This window comes from Ursus americanus, chromosome 17 (genome assembly GCF_024610735.1).
Source record: "Ursus americanus isolate L20-20 chromosome 17, mUrsAme1.1.p, whole genome shotgun sequence".
NCBI classification, from domain to species: domain Eukaryota; kingdom Metazoa; phylum Chordata; class Mammalia; order Carnivora; family Ursidae; genus Ursus; species Ursus americanus.
The window spans coordinates 35211629-35225782 of record NC_142143.1 but is presented as its reverse complement, the minus strand read 5'-3'; the positions used below and the strand labels follow the sequence as shown (position 1 = coordinate 35225782).

The following is a 14154-nucleotide window of genomic DNA, read 5'->3' as shown; positions in this document are numbered from 1 at the left end:
ACTACATCAAACTAAATAGCGTCTGCACAGCAAAATAAACCATCTACAAAGTGAAAAAAAACCTATAGAATGGGAAAATATATTTGCAAACCATATAACTGTTTTATAAAGAACTCATACAACTTGGTAACAACAACAAAATTTTTAGTGAACAAAGGGCCTGAATAGACATTTCTCCAAAGATAGACAAAAGGCCAGCAAGTACATGGAAAGATACCCAACATCATTAGTCATTAGCGAAATGCAAATTAAAACCACAATGAGATTGGGGTGCCTGAGTGGCCCAGTCAGTTAAGTGTCCGACTTGGTTTTGGCTTAGTTCATGATCTCAGGGTTATGAGATCGAGCCCTGCATCAGCTCCATGCTCAGTGTGGAGTCTGCTTGAGTTTCTCTCTCTCTCTCTCTCAAATAAATAAATAAATCTTTAATAAAAGAAAACCACAATGAGATCACCTCACACCTGTTAGAATGGCCATCATCAAAAAGATAAGAGATAACGTGTTGGCGTGGATATGGAGAAAAGGGAATCCTTGTACACTGTTGGCGGAATTATAAATTGGTACCACCACTGTTGAAAACAGTATAAAAAATCCTCAGAAAATCACAAAACTATCAGATGATCTAGCATTTTCACCTTTGGTAATATATCTGAAGGAAATGAATATACTAACTCAAAAAGATATCTGTACCCCCATGTTCATAGCATCATTATTTACCATAGCTAAGATATGGGAACAACCTAAGTGTCCTTCTATGGATGAGGGGATAATGGAATGTTATTCAGCCATTATAAAATGAGGAAATCTTACCATATGTAACAACATGAGTGGACCTTGAAGGCATTATGCTAAGTGAAATAAGACAGAAAAGGATAAATATTGTATGATCTCACTTATATGTGGAATCTCAAAACAAAAGCAAATATAAACAAAAAACAACAAATTCATAGAAAGAGGTCAGACCTGTGGTTACCAGGGGCAGAGGACAGGGGGATAGGGAATTAGAGGGAGGTGACTATAAGGTACAAACTTTAGGTTATAAGATAAATAAATACAACACCATGACTGTAGCTAACTCTGCTATATGATATATAGAAAAGTTGTTAAGAGAGTAAATCCTCAGAGTTCTCATCCTAAGAGAAATTTTTTTCTTTTCCTTTTTTTAATTGTATCTATATGAGAAGATGGATGTTATAGCTGAACCTATTGTGATAATCATTTCATAATATATATAAATCAAACCATCATGCTGTACACCTTAAACTTGTATGCTAATTATTTCCCAGTAAAACTGGGGAAAAACGCTAAGTTCAGTGTTTATGTGGGTACTTGAATGTCACCATGTATCTTACGAAATTAGTTTATTCATACTTGAAGTGAATCCTTTTCTGAGACACTTGGAAAAAGTCAGGCCACTGTATGTTGTTAACTCAAAATTAAATGTTAAAATACTTCTTGTTAATGGAAAACTACAACAACACAACAACAACAACAACAAACACTACAGGGAAAATATCTCGGAGAAGATGGGAATCAAGAGAGATAAGCCCAGCTTCTTCCAGGGCTGCATTTCCCCAGAAGCATCTGCCAATTCTTGAAAAGGCAGCTGTCTGACAGTTAACAAAGTAGACAGAGAAGGGGAGCAACAGCTTTCAATAGAGTAGCAGTTCTAGTGAGACAAATGTTAAAGTTCATGGCCTGCCCTAGGAGGAGGGCTCCATAGGCCAGGCACACAATTCATATCTTAAGTTAGGTCCGTAGTATGAATAAAGGTGAACTATAAATGAAACAGCCCTAAGGTGCTCTAAAGCCACACTTGGAATTATCTGAAGCTGTGATTAAAGTATTTCAGATTACTACTTTTTCTAGCTGCCTACTACTGGCAAATCCTCTCTGGACAAAAATAATATATATCTAGGCCCAAATTGTCACTGTAGTTTGATATATATAGCATTTGGCAAGAAACCCCAAATAACCAGCCATATGATGAAATAAGACATTACCAAAAACCAAGGTAAACTACATGCAACAGAAATGGACTCATTGGAGTTCAGAGAAAAGCTTAAAATAACAACTTAAGAAACTTCCACTTTGGGAAAATGGAATAGATATGCATTTTTCTATTTTTCTTGGTAACTACAATTAAAAATCTAGAACTATCTATAAAATATAAGAAGACTCTGAAAGAGTCTTGGAGAGAATAAGGCAAGCTAGCTCAAGATCTTAGGACCCAAGGAACAATATAGTGGGAGTTCCCTGGGTTTTCTTTTTGCCTTAAAAACCTTGTATTGGAGCTGAAGTAAACTGCAATCCAGAGATGCCACTGGGCACATACCAAAAAAAAAAAAGCCTCAGTAAAGAACCTTCTCTTTCTAGCCAAAGGACCAGGAAAGAGGGAGGCACAGGAAAACATTTCGACAGACCTACCATATTGTAGCCAGAAACCAAATAAAACATTGTGCCCCACCCCACCCATGTCAACAAAGGCCAAGTGGAGAGCCTAGACTTCCATCCTTGCCACACTGTAATGAGGTTCCTGAACACCATTTGTGGAATGGTGTCAGAGAATGCCAATTAGGAAACTAGGCTTTCCTCCCCACCAGGTTGTAACAAGCACCCCACCACTGCTGCCGCAGTGTCAGAGACCATGTGGGAATTTGAACTTCCTGCCCACCCAGCAGTAAAAAGGTGTTACACTCTCTCCCCACCAGTGTGCATCAAAGAAGCCCTAGCAGAGAGTCACCATTGCCCAGGAGTTACAAAGCCATCCCTACCACAGCATCAATGGAGAAGATGTGGGAAGCTGGAACTCCTAGCACTAACAAGGTGTCAAAAGAAGCTGGGTTATCTTCACACAAAACTTGTATATGAATGTTTGTGGCAGCTTTATTCATGGCATCCCAAACTGAAAATAACCCAGATGCCCTTCAGGTGGTAAATAGTTAAACAAACAGTGCTAATCTGTATCATGGCATACTAACCAGCAATAAAAAAAATAAAATAAATATAAAAAAATAAATAATAAAATAAATAAATAAATAAATAAAAAATTGATATAACAACCTGGAAGAAATTACAAAAAAGATTATACTAAGTGAAAGAAAGCCAGTCCCAAGAGGTATATACTGTGCAATTCTGTTTACATAACATTCTTGAAGTGACAAAATTATAGAAATTTAGAAGAGGTTAGTTGTTTCTGGGGAAGAAAGAGTGAGATGGAAGGGAGTCAGGTGTGCTATAAAATAGCAACATGAGTGATCCTTGTGGTGATGGAAATGTTCTTTAACCTCACTGCATCAATGTCAGTATCCTGGTTGTGATACTATACTATCATTTCGCAAGATGTTACCATTATGAGACATTTCAGGAAGCTAGATAAAGGGAATAACTGTCTCTCTGAATTCTTTCCTACAATTGCATGTGAATCTACAATTATCCTAAAATAAATCTTTTTATTAAAAAGGTACTTAAAATATATGTTGAAATAAAAATATTTTGTCAGAGAACCAAAACATACAAAAAAATAACCCAAGTGAAGAGTCTGCAACTGAAAAATAAAATAATTGAAATTAAGAAATCTGTGGGTGGTATTAATAGCTTTGTAGACACAGCTGAAGAAATAATTAGTAAACTGGAAGACAGGTCAGAAGTAAACATCCACACTGGGGCTCCTGGGTGGCTCAGTCGTTAAGCGTCTGCCTTTGGCTCAGGGCGTGATCCTGGAGTTTTGGGATCAAGCCTGGCATCAGGCTCCTCTCCTGAGAGCCTGCTTCTTCCTCTCCCACCCCCCTGCTTGTGTTCCCTCTCTCGCTGGCTGTCTCTCTCTCTCTGTCAAATAAATAAATAAAATCTTAAAAAAAAAAAAAAGAAGTAAACATCCACAGTGAAGCATGAAGAAACAGAAAGATGGAGAATACAAAAGAAAGACTAAGCTATGGAGAATACAGTGAATAGGCTTCACATACATGTTAGTTGGAGTTTGAGAAAAAAAGGAGAGAGCAAATAGGGCAGTAACAATATTAAGAATGTTCCAATATTGGGAAAAAAGACATAAGTCCAAGAAATTTAAGAAGTGCACTAGCCCCTTGGGGCACCTGGGTGGCTCAGTCGGTTAAGCATCTGCCTTCAGCTCAGGTCATGATTCCAGGGTCTTGAGATCGAGTCCCACATCAGGCTCCCTGCTCAGCGGGGAGTCTGCTTCTCCCTCTACTCTCCCTCTGTGCGCTCTCTATCTCAAATAAGTAAATAAAATCTTTAAAAAAAAGAAGTACACCAACCCCATGGAGAAGTGAATAGAGAAATTGCAGAGAAATGGAATTAAACAAAAAGATACCACTACACACCTATTAGAATATCAAAATCCAGAACACTGACAACAGTAAATGCTAGCAAGGATGTGGAACAATAAGAACTTGCATTCATTGCTGTGGGAATGCAAAATGAGACAGCAAGTTTGGAAGAGTTTGGTAGTTTCTTACAAAACTAAACCTACTCTTACCATATGATCCAGCAATCACACTCATTGGTATTGACCAGAGGAGTTGAAAACATGTCCACACAAAAATCTCCATGCTGATGTTTATAGCAACTTTATTCATAATTTCCCAAACTTGGATGCAACCAAGATATCCTTTAGTAGGAAAATGGATAAATTAACTGTGGTACATCCAGACAGTGTAACATTCATTATTCACAGAAAGAAAAAGAAGAAGTATGAGGCCACAAAAAGACATGGAAGATGCTTAAGTGTGTATTGCTAAATGAAAGAAGCCAATCTGAAAAGGCTGTATACGTTAGGATTCCAATCATATGACATTCTGGAAAAGGCAAAACTATGGAGAGAATAAAAAGATCAAGGCTTGGGTTGGGATGAAGGATGAACAAGTGAAGCACAGAGGATTTTTAGGGCAGTGAAAATACTCTGATACCATAATGATGGTTACGTGTCATACATTTGTCAAGAAAGAGGTATGGGGGTACCTGACCAGGTACCAGAGTTAATTAAGGGTTAACCAACATAATCATTTAGTACTGAGACAGATAAATTCTTGCAACAATGAGGCCATTGTTAAAAATTAATTTGCTTTGGGAACACAAGAGCCTTTTTTGAGATGTTACTAGTTGAGAGGGAGCTCTTAAATGAATGGCCAAATATATGTTCATGAATAAAAACAATATTGTAAAAATGTCAGCTCTTCACAAAGTGATGGCTAGATTGTTGCAATTTAGTACATCTAAAGAATATCCCCAAAGTGTGTTAGTGTATGTATGCATGTGTGTTTGTGTGTGTTATGGAATTTGTAAGTTGTTTCAAAATATATGTGAGAGAGCTAAATAGCAAGTAAAGCCAAGACATTACTGAAGAAGAAAAACAAGGTTGAGAAACTTGTCTTACCAAATAGCAGCATTTTTTTTTTAACTATAGTGATTTAGATGACTGGCTAGTGGAACTAATAGTGCAGAACAAACCTTTTGTATATCATTTTTGATCATCAGAAGAGGGAGTACTCATTAAATAGTGCTAGGAGAGTAGTTACTTTTACAGTTAAACAGTATACTAGTTTCCTTTGATGCTATAACATATTCCTACCAATTTAGTGGCTTAAAACCAAATAAATTTATTATCTAGCCCCCGGGAGGTCAGAAGTCCAAAGTGGGTTTCACTGTGCAACAATCAGGTAACTTCAGGGCTGCATTTCTTCTGGGGGCTCTAAGGGATAATCCATTTCTTTACCTTTGACAACTTTTAGAGGGCCCCTGCATACTTTGGCTCATAGCTGCTTCCTCAATCTTTAAAGCCCACAGCATAGCATCTTTAAATCTTTCTGTAATTCTGACATCTTTTCTGTTTCCCTCTTACACTTTAAAAGATCCTTGAAATTACCTTGGGCCACCTGGATAATCCAGGATTCTCTATTTTAAATTCAGCAGATTAGAAAATTTAATTACATCTGCAACCTTAATTTCTCTTTCCATGTAATATATGCATAGGTTCTGCAGATTAGAATGTGGACATCTTTGTGGACCATTCTGCTCACTACACAAAAAAATGAAATTAATCTGAACCCCTACTTTACAACAAACACAAAAATCAATTCATAGTGAATTAAAATTTAACTATGAAAGGCAATACTGTAGTACTTTTAGAAGATAGTATTGAAGAATAGTTTTATGACCTGAGATAGGGGAAGGATTTCTCAAACTAAATATAAACCTGCAAATCTTAAAAGATTGAAAATTCAATCACATTAATATTTTTAAAGATTTTATTTATTTATTTGCCAGAGAGAGAGAGAGCATGCATATGAGAGAGCACAAGTGAAGGTGGGGCGAGGGGCAGAGGGGGAGGGATAAACAGACTCCCTGCTGGCTCAATCCCAGAACCCTGGAATCCTGACCCATGCTGAAGGCAGATACATGACTGACTGAGCCTCCCAGGTGCCCTTCGATCACATTAATATTAAGAACTTCACTTTTCAGATGTCATAGAAAGAATGGAAAGAAAAGTGACCACTGGTAGAAGCTAGTTGCAAGTCCTATAACTAGAAAAAAAACTAATAGCCAAAATATATAAAAAATTCCTGCAAATTCGTGGAAAAATTAATCTATGTTAAAGAAAAATAGTGAAAAGACTTGATTAGTCAGTTCATAAAGATGACACCCAATGAAGATAGGATAAGATGCTCAATCTTAATTAGTAATCAAGATAATGTTAAATGAAGCCACAATAGGATATTCTCTTTATAACCATGTGATATTGTGATTTGGAATAAGAAATACACACTTGGTCTTCATCCCTGTTCCTGGCCCAGAACTCATAAAAACCCTTGTAAATTCATAAGTGATAAGGGTACTTAGAGCATCTTTTGTTCTATGAAGTAACTCTGAGTGAGCTTCCGGATGGCTCCTGGTGTGGGACTGGTCACCAGAAAGGCCAATCCATGATTAGAAGCTTGTAATCTTCAGACTTCCCCCTCTTCTCCAGAAAGGGATGAGGGGCTGGAAATGGAATTAAGAATTGACCATGCCTATGTGAGGAAACCTCCATAAGTATTCCAGTAGTATAGGGTATGGAGAGCTCTTAGGTTGGTGAACACAACATCCACCTACAAGGAAAATGATGCACTCCAACTCCATAGGAACAGAAGTTCTTATGCGTGGAACTCTCCCAGATATTGCGCTATGTATCTCTTCCTCTGGCTACCCATCTGTATTCTTTATCATATCCTTTAATAAACTGGGAGATGTAAGTGTTTCCTTGAGTCCTGTGAATGGTTCTAGGAAATAACTGAATCCAAGGGGAAGGAGAAAGTCATGGGAACCTAAAGTTTGTACCCTGGTTGGACAGACATTGTAAGTAACCTGGGTAACTACTACTTGCAGTTGGCATCTGAAGTGGGGAGGCAATCTAGTAGGATTGAGCCCTTAACCTATGGGATCAATGCTGTCTCTAGCTAGATAGTGCCAGAATTGATTTGAATTGTAGAATACCCAGCTGGTGTTGCAGAATTGCTTGGAAAACACACATATCCAGTGTCAGAAGCATTGTGAGTGTGCTCTTAGTCACAAGTGTTGTGAGAGTAAAGGAGAAAAACAAAAGGAGAATTTAGGTATTTCAAATTCAAAACATTAAATAAGCAAAAATTTAGAAGATTGACATTATCAAATGATAGGAAGAATGTAGAGCAACTAGAACTGTCCACATTGCTGGTGAGAGGGAAAAAAGTAGGTTTTCAATCCTTTGGAAAACAAGTTAGCACTACCCAATAAAGTAAAAAATGCCTAGTTGCCTAGTTAGTTTTACCTACTAATGTTGAAAATACTGTCTCAGAAGTTCCATGTCTAAGTATATATCCTAGAAATTCTTGTACATGTGCTCCCAGAGACTTCTACAAGAATGATCAATAGCAACAATATTTATAAGAGCAAAAATCTAGGAACCAAAAGTTCATTCATAAGAGAATGGATAAATTGTAGAATACTATGCCACAGCTAAAATGTATTAATTACAACTACATGCATCAGTGTAGATGAATCTTGTGAATATAAAAGTCATAGAAAAACTTCTACAGGATGGTTCCATTTGTATAATTCAAACAAGCACAACTGTCTAATTATTTAGGAACATAAATATATGATGAACAATAAAAAAATATAAGAATGATAAACACAAACAAGATTCAGTATTGTAGTTTCTTATTGGAGGGGGAACATTTGAGTAGACAGGGAGAGGAGATGGGGAAGATAATGGGTGCATAGGGATTTCAATGTCCTGGTAATGTTCTATTTTTTAAAGTTTGTATTGGGTACAAGGGTTCATTTTACTGACATTCTTTGTACTTTATACATATTTTATAAATACTTACATGTTTGTGTTCAATAGCCATAAAATTTTAGTTTCTTTTTAGGCTACAACCCAGGCTTAGTTAAGCAACATGTTATACTCACAGTATCTATTATAGTTACTTCATTATAGTGATAAGAAAAACTAAAATACAAGTGGTTAAAAACTTGCCTAAAGTCATGCAACCTGAAAAACTAGGATTAGGACTAAATTCATAGTCCGTAAGTATTTTCACTATCTCGTGCTTCTTTTTAATTTACATTTTTGGAATATTTTAAATATGATTTGAGTTGCACAGATCTTTTTATTAGGATTGTATAAACCAAGGTTAACTTGATTGGAATCTCTGTCCAGCAAGGGTACTAAAGTCAACCACATTAACAAAATGAAGTGTAAAAATCATATGTTAATCTTAGTAGATACAGAAAAAGCATTTGACAAAATTGAACATCCATTTTTGATAAAAACTCTCATCAAAGTGGGTATAGAGGAAATGTACCTCAATGTAATAAAGGCCATATATGACGAGGTTACAGCTAATAACCATACTCAATAGTGAAATGCTTAGAGCTTTTCCTTTAAGATCAGGAATAAGACAAGGATGCCCACTCTCAGCACTTTTATTCAGCATAGTATTAGAATTCCTAGCCAGAGAAGTAAGGCAAGAAAAAGAAATAAAAGACCCAAATTGGAAAGGAAGAAGTAAAACTGTCACTATTTGCAGATGACATGATTTTATAGAGAGAAGATCCTAAAGATTCAACTAAAAAAACTGTTAAAATAAATGAATTCCGTAAAGTTGCAGGATATAAAATCAACATACAAAAGGTTGTTAAGTTTTTACACGCTAACAGTGAACTATCGGAAACTGAAGAAAATGATCCCATTTGCAATTGCATCAAGATGTACAGGGGCGCCTGGGTGGCACAGTCGTTGGGCGTCTGCCTTCGGCTCAGGGCGTGATCCCAGCGTTCTGGGATCGAGCCCCACGTCAGGCTCTTCCGCTGGGAGCCTGCTTCTTCCTCTCCCACTCCCCCTGCTTGTGTTCCCTCTCTCGCTGGCTGTCTCTCTCTGTCAAGTGGATAAATAAAATCTTAAAAAAAAAAAAAGGATGTATAAAATAAGAATAAATTTAACCAAGGAGGCAAAAGACCTATACACTGAAAGCTATAAGATATTGATGAAAGAAATTGAAGAATACACAAATAAATGGTAAGATATTCCATGCTCATAGATTGGAAGAATTAATATTGTAAAAATGACCATACTACCAAAAGCAATCTACAGATTCAATGCAATCCCTATCAAAATTCCAATGGAAATTTTCACAGAAATAGAAAATAATCCTAAAATTTGTATGGAATGGTAGTCAAAGCCATCTTGAGAAAGAAGAACAAAGCTGGAGGCATCATGCTTCCTGATTTCAAACTATATTATAAAGCTATAATAATCAAAACGGCATGGTGTTGGCATAAAAACAGGCACATAGAACAATTGAACAGACCAGAGAGCTCATGGGTAGACACCTATGCATATATGGTCAATTAACTTATGACAAAGGCAGTATGAATATCAATGAGGAAAAGACAGTCTCTTCACATGCCAAAGAATGAAACTAGACTACCAACTTACACTATACACAAAAATTAACTCAAAAATGGTTTAAAGACTTAAATGTAAACTTGAAACCGTACAACTCTTAGAAGAAAACATAGGCAGTAAACTCCTTGACATCAGTTTTGGCAGTGGATTTTTGGATCTGACTTCAAAAGCAAAGGCAACAAAAGCAAAAACAAGTGGACTATATAAAACTAAAAAGCTTCTGCACAGCAAAGGAAATGATCAACAAAATGAAAAGACAACCTACTGAATGTTTGCAAGTCATATATCCAAGTAAGGGGCTAATATCCAAAATATATAAAAACTCATACAGCTCAATAGCAAAAATACAATCCAATTAAAACATGGGTAAAGGACCTGAATACACATTTTTTCAAAGAAGACATACAGATGGCCAACAGGCATGTGAAAGGATGTTCGACCTCGCTAGTCATTAGGGAAATGCAGGTCAAAACCACTGTGAGATATCACCTCACACCTGTTAGAGTGAGTGCTATCAAAAAGGCAGGAAATAACAAGTGAGGATGCGGAAAAAGGGGAACACTGTGCACTGTTGGTGGGAGTATAAATTGGTGCAGCCACTATGGAAAACAGTACGGACGTTCCTCAAAAAATTAAAAATAGAACTACCATATGATCCAACAATTTAACTTCTGGATATTTATTTGAAGAAAATGAAAACATTAATTTGAAAAGACATCTGTACCTTTATGTCCATTGCAGACTGTTTAACAATAGCCAAGATATGGCAACAACCTCAGTGTCCGCTGATGGATGAATGGGTAAAGAAACACACACATAATAGAATACTACTCAGCCATAAAAATGTATGGAATCTTCCATTTCTAAGAACAAGAATGGACCTTGAGGGCATCATTATAGTAAGTGAAATTAGTCAGGTAGAGAAAATAAATACCGTATGATTTTACTTATATATGGAATCTTAAAAAAGCAAAACAAATCAAAACAAAAGAAAATGAAAAACTGAGCTTGTAGATACACAGAACGCATTGGTAGTTGCCAGAGAAGAGGAGGGTGGGGAGTGGTCAAAATGGGTAAAGAGGATCGAAAGGTACAAACTTCCAATTATAAAATAAGTAAGTCACGGGGATATAATATACAGCATGGTGACTATTGTTTATTAATAATACTATATTGCTTACTGAAAGTTGCTAAGAGAGTAAATTTTAAAAGTTCTCATCACCGGAAAAAAAATGTTTTTGTAACTATGTATGGTTCATGTTAACTAGACTTGTGATCATTTCACGGTATATACAAAAATCAAGTCATTACCTTATATACCTGAAACTAATATAATCTTATATGTCAATTATACCTCAATTTTTAAAAAGTATGAATGCTAAAGACAGAAAATAAGGTTACCTAATTACTTCTTTCTCATTTTGCTTAATTTGTTTTCTTGTTAACTAAAATAGTGTGCAAGTGATGGACACTTTTAGAATATCCAAAATATTATTCTAAAAGTTTAAGTGTACTTGTTTATAGCCTAAGATTAGAAGTAAACTTTTTCATGGACTTAAATAATAGCATTTTTACTCTATTAATTTCAATTGTGATTGAGCATTTAACATTTATGTTCAAACTCGATAATTTATAGAAAACTCTTGGTTTTATAATTAGTTCTAATCTGGAAACTTTCTAAGGGGAATAAAATGTCAAAGAAGGAATCTCATGGTGTAAAAATCTCTTCAAACACTTAGAGAGCAGGGGAAATATATACACTTTACTCACAGTTATTCTCTTTCATAATGAGTATGGTATATAGCTGTACAATAAATATTATAATTTTTGATACCTTTGTATATTACCTAGTTTAATTTTTATTTTGACTTTTCTATAATCAAATAGAAAAGTTATAAACCAGATCACAAAAACTGGCTCACAAAATTAAAACTAATTGCTTACCCATAATGTGTGGCCAAATTGAAATTAGGAAGTCTGTGTCTTTTAAATTAAAGAGTAGTTTGAAGATTTTTGGAGTTTCCTTAACCATTCGCCATTTCAGCAAAATTTTATGTTGTGGATCTCAAGTCTTTCAATATGTATTAGCATAAAAAAGGCACAAAATAATTAATTTTATAAGTATTTTGCAGTGATGGAGAAACTGGATTTTGTCACTTTCTGTCCTGCATGTGCTTGTTTTCATTTATTTGGTATACATCTACTTCACATTTTCCTAAAATTTCCTACACTAATGTTGCCTCTTTGGAAAGTGCTACATGTAAACTATCTTCTTGCAATTGTATTTTTGGAAAAGCATGTGGGTGGTGTTGGATTCACTTGAGTAGAATTTTAATTAGAGCTACTGCATTCACTTTTATTAAAAGAAAGAATACTAATTCCTTTTTAGCATGCTGACCATGCTTTATTCTGACAGAGGGCCCCCTTTTAATCTGTTCCTCAAGTCCCATCATTTATCTTTCAGAAACAGTCATGTCACTTTTCTAACTTTCAAATGTTTGATAATTCCTCTTCTTTATACTCAAACAATAAAATATCCTTATTATGGCATTCAAGGCCATTTCTGATCTGTCACTAAGGTCCTTTGTAACCTAATCCATCACCGTGTTTTTTCCTCCCTGCTCCCAAAGCAGCTGCCTATGCACACTGTCCTGGCACACTGTATTATTCATTGTTTCCCATGCAATTAATTTTGTATCTGGTATGCTTCCTTGGGGTTCCTCTATCTACGTGGAATATCCTCCCCATTTCTGCCACCCTTTCCTTCCACAACTTCTGGCGGGTAAAATCATAGGTACTCTTTAAAACCCAGTTTAGAAGACATCTCTGATATTTTTTCTTTTCTCCTTCTCACCCTCTTCTCTTCTCCCATAGGACTTAATCTGTGATTTACAGTTCTGATCAAACCTGATAGTACAATTAGTCATTTGTGTCTACTCCTCTACCACCTAGTGAGTTCCTCGAAGGCCAGTTTTTAGTTTTATTAAATGAAATGGTGTACCATAGTGCTTAAGAGCATAGATTCTGAAAATCCTTTTGGGACCCCATATTCCCCTTCAACTATCTTTTATCTGTTCTTTTCTTTACTGGAAAACTCCTTGAAAATGCTGCCAGTTTCTTTCCCTTTTTCTCTTGAATTCCATCCAGATTCTACTTCCATCACTCCATCAAACCACCCTTTCAGGGGCACTAATGACCCACTAATGACTAAATCCCATTGTCAGTTCTCAACCATCTTAATTTGTCCTGTCATCGGTATTTTACACAATTTACCACTCAAGTGATGGTCCTTTTTCTCTCATATTGTAAGCAAAATCCTTCATAAGATACCTTTTTCCCTTTCTCTCTTTCTCTCTCTCTCTTTTGATTTATTTTGCTGATTCCTCTTCTTTCAAATCTCTAATTGTTGGAGTGCTTTTATTTTTTTAAATCTATATTTACTACCTAGGTGATCTCATCGTGTCTCATGGCTTTACCATCTATATGCTGATGAATCCCAAACTATAGTCCAGTTAATAACAGTCTTATTCTTCCCATTGCTTGGGCTAGAAATCTTGGAGGCAGCGTTTTCTCACACTACCTAGATACAACAATTTTGTAGTCTCTACCATCAAAATATATCTAAAATTCTCTTCTTACCATCTTCAGGGTCACCACCCTGTTCTACACCTCTCCTCTAGATTATTGTAATAATTCCTAATTGGTCTTAGTGCTTCTATTTTCACCACCTATAGTAGGTACGATGTACGTATCTATTACATGATATCTGTTATACATAAGATACATAAGTATGTGTAGGATCTGAGAATTACACAAAAACTTATAAGAGATAGAATTTCTGTTTCCTGGAACCTATACCTATTCAAACAGCTATTATTTAAAAGCAGTGATGAAATAACAAATGAAGAAGGATATAGGCTATAGAAATTCAAAATTAGAAAGGATTGTTGCTAGTCATGTTACCAAAAAGAATACATAATTCGAGCTTGTTCATATAGGGTGATTCTAGTTTAACTGAGCTGAAGAAGAGAGTGTAGAACCTAATAATCCATTAGGAAGTGATTGAATAAGCAAATGCACCAAGACATAACTGTGGAGAATAGTCTGAAACAATGAGTAGAGAAAACTGAATTCTGGATTGTAATGGGAAAATATGGGACTAGCCAGAAAATAGTGGGCCCTGATCGCTGAACTAAGGAGTTTCAAAT

At 35.8% G+C, this 14154-nt stretch overlaps 1 protein-coding gene across 7 annotated transcripts in view; it reads left to right on the top strand.

The window, feature by feature from the left end:
• Positions 1 to 14154, top strand: part of METTL25 (methyltransferase like 25) — a 137376-nt gene that overhangs the window by 84239 nt on the left and 38983 nt on the right. The window contains exon 9 of one of the 7 annotated variants that reach the window (XR_015727155.1): positions 10688 to 10845. The exons of the other annotated variants lie outside the window; for them this stretch is intronic. The gene's annotated coding sequence lies outside the window, so the exon portion shown is untranslated. The remainder of the gene's footprint in view (positions 1 to 10687; positions 10846 to 14154) is intronic. 7 annotated transcript variants of the gene reach the window in all.